The sequence below is a fragment of the Octopus bimaculoides genome, chromosome 10, assembly GCF_001194135.2.
Source record: "Octopus bimaculoides isolate UCB-OBI-ISO-001 chromosome 10, ASM119413v2, whole genome shotgun sequence".
In the NCBI taxonomy this organism is placed as follows: domain Eukaryota; kingdom Metazoa; phylum Mollusca; class Cephalopoda; order Octopoda; family Octopodidae; genus Octopus; species Octopus bimaculoides.
The window spans coordinates 19,565,824-19,568,318 of NC_068990.1; the positions used below are offsets into that span (position 1 = coordinate 19,565,824).

The 2,495-nt window shown below is 35.3% G+C and overlaps 1 protein-coding gene across 5 annotated transcripts in view; it reads left to right on the forward strand.

The window, feature by feature from the left end:
* Positions 1–2,495, forward strand: part of LOC106876210 (cys-loop ligand-gated ion channel-like) — a 526,199-nt gene that overhangs the window by 262,017 nt on the left and 261,687 nt on the right. The gene's annotated exons all lie outside the window — the stretch shown is intronic.

Consider the following 2,495-nt stretch of genomic DNA (forward strand, 5'->3'; position numbering starts at 1 on the left):
TATATATATATATCAATGTCTTCATAGACAATTATAAATAAGTAAATATATATATATATGCGTATTTGTGTATACTTGCCTTATGGCTGGTCAGATATGGTCTTTCGTTCGTAGCCACGATATCTAAAGATCGATACCATTACATGGCCTCAATTGCCCTTGTCTATCACTACGAGTAGGCGTCCAACAAACTTTTGCGTGTGGAATTTAGTACCCAAGAACCTATACACTAAACAACGTCATGTATCATTCCTGTCATTTAGCCTTGTCATAACAATATCACATTTCATCTGGCTGAGGTAGCGTTAATATTTGATTCAATCTCGATTCCTAGACCAAGTGAAGGTAGTTCAGATTACTGAATAATTGAGAAGTCAAGTCGGAAATTCCGTTAAGTGCTACACAATAAACACTGACACACATCACAGACACAATCACATACACACACACACGCACACACACACACACACACACACACACGCACGCACGTACGCACGCACACACACATACATACACATATATGGATAAATATATAAGTATATATAATATATGTGTGTATATATACATATGAAAGTATACATTTATACGTATGTATTTAAGTATAAATATATAAAGGGTAAAAATGATTATACATGTGTATATACGTGTGTATAAATTACACACAAGAGAAGAAAAAGAGAAGTAGTTGTTTCCTTACATGCTGAAAAGATATGTTAAATCCCCAAAGCACGAAAAACACATACTTATTTATAGCACGTTGTATGTTGGTGGGCAAGACAATCTGAAAAAATCTAAAAGATCAGTCATTTCTATACCCCGAAGTTTCACCATTAATAATTAAATAAATTTATTATGTGTAGATCATTAGTAGAAATTACTGGGGACGTCTAGTTATAAAACTCAAATACATACCATATACCAAAGGACACACGTGTATATCAAGTGTTATCGTTATATATCCTGAATTCAATTCAAATGTCCTCATCCAAACATGCCAAGCCCAGAATACAGCAGCAGTGAATAAAAATTCAGCACTGAATTATCTAACTCAGGAATTCAAATATTTAAATATATGTATATAAAATGTAAAAATTATTAAAAATAATAATTTATACCAGTGGCCAGCATTTCGTAGATCATAAATATATTTATAATATATACGTGTGTATAAATTTCACACAAAGAGGAGAACCACGAAGTGCTGTCCTTACCTACTGAACAGAGACGTCAAATCACCAGACTACGAAAAATACATTCTTATTTATAGCACTTTGATGTAGGCAGACAAGACAGTTCGAAAAGATTAAAAATAGAGAAAGAGCATGGAACAGTGTTTAAGATGTCACACTCACGACTGCGAGATTGTGGGTTCGATTCCCAGGCCGTGAGTTGCGTTGGGATTTTGAGCAAAGCACTTCATTCCACGTTGCTCTGTAATCATTTCGGCATTTGACGTGTGGCAGCCGTTGCACCTGTACAGATAATATTGATCTGATGGCAGGGGTCAGTATATTTCTGCACAAATATTTGTTCACTATAAACAAATCAGCTGTGTGGTTGTTCGGTAAGAAATTGTCTAATACTCATACGTCTTCTAACGACGGGAGAGTCCGTCATGCATATATGCATGTATATATGCATACAAACATGCATGCATATGCATATATATATATATATATATATATATATATATATATATATATATATATACACATGCATATGTGTGTGTATGTATGTGTGCCTAAGGAATCATAATACACGGTATATAAGACGTGTCTTTTTTCCTCTGAAAAACGGACTCTCAAATAATTATTATCTGATTTTTTATGCATTATTTAATGCATTATTTAATGCACTAAAAATATTTATTGCTGAATATGCACCATTGAAATGTTGTTACCTCCATTATGGCTGTGTTTTTTTTTATGCTATCCAACACAAAATACCTACAGACACATACACACATATGAATATATATTGAATATAAAAATACACTAAATCTGCAAGCGTTTATACTAGACGCAACATTGTTGAATCTGACATTGTGTTTCACGCTTCTATTTTACTTAGATACTCGGTACAGAGACACAGCGGCGAGCTGGCAGAAACGTTAGCACGCCGGGCGCAATGCTTCGCGGTATTTCGTCTGCCACTGCGTTCTGAGTTCAAATTCCGCCGAGGTCGACTTTGCCCTTCATCCTTTCGGGGTCGATAAATTAAGTACCAGTTACGCACTGGGGTCGATATAATCGACTTAATCCGTTTGTCTGTCCTTGTTTGTCCCCTCTGTGTGTAGCCCCTTGTGGGCAGTAAAGAAATAGGTACAGAGACACAGCTCAAATATAACATGTAAAATATTTGATATCAGATTGAAATACCAATACCATTTGTTAAAATATGCGCCAACACACACACACACACACTGTTATACAAGCCAATACACAAGTCTTGTTACATACCCACACGTACACATATACTCACACACACAAGCGCAG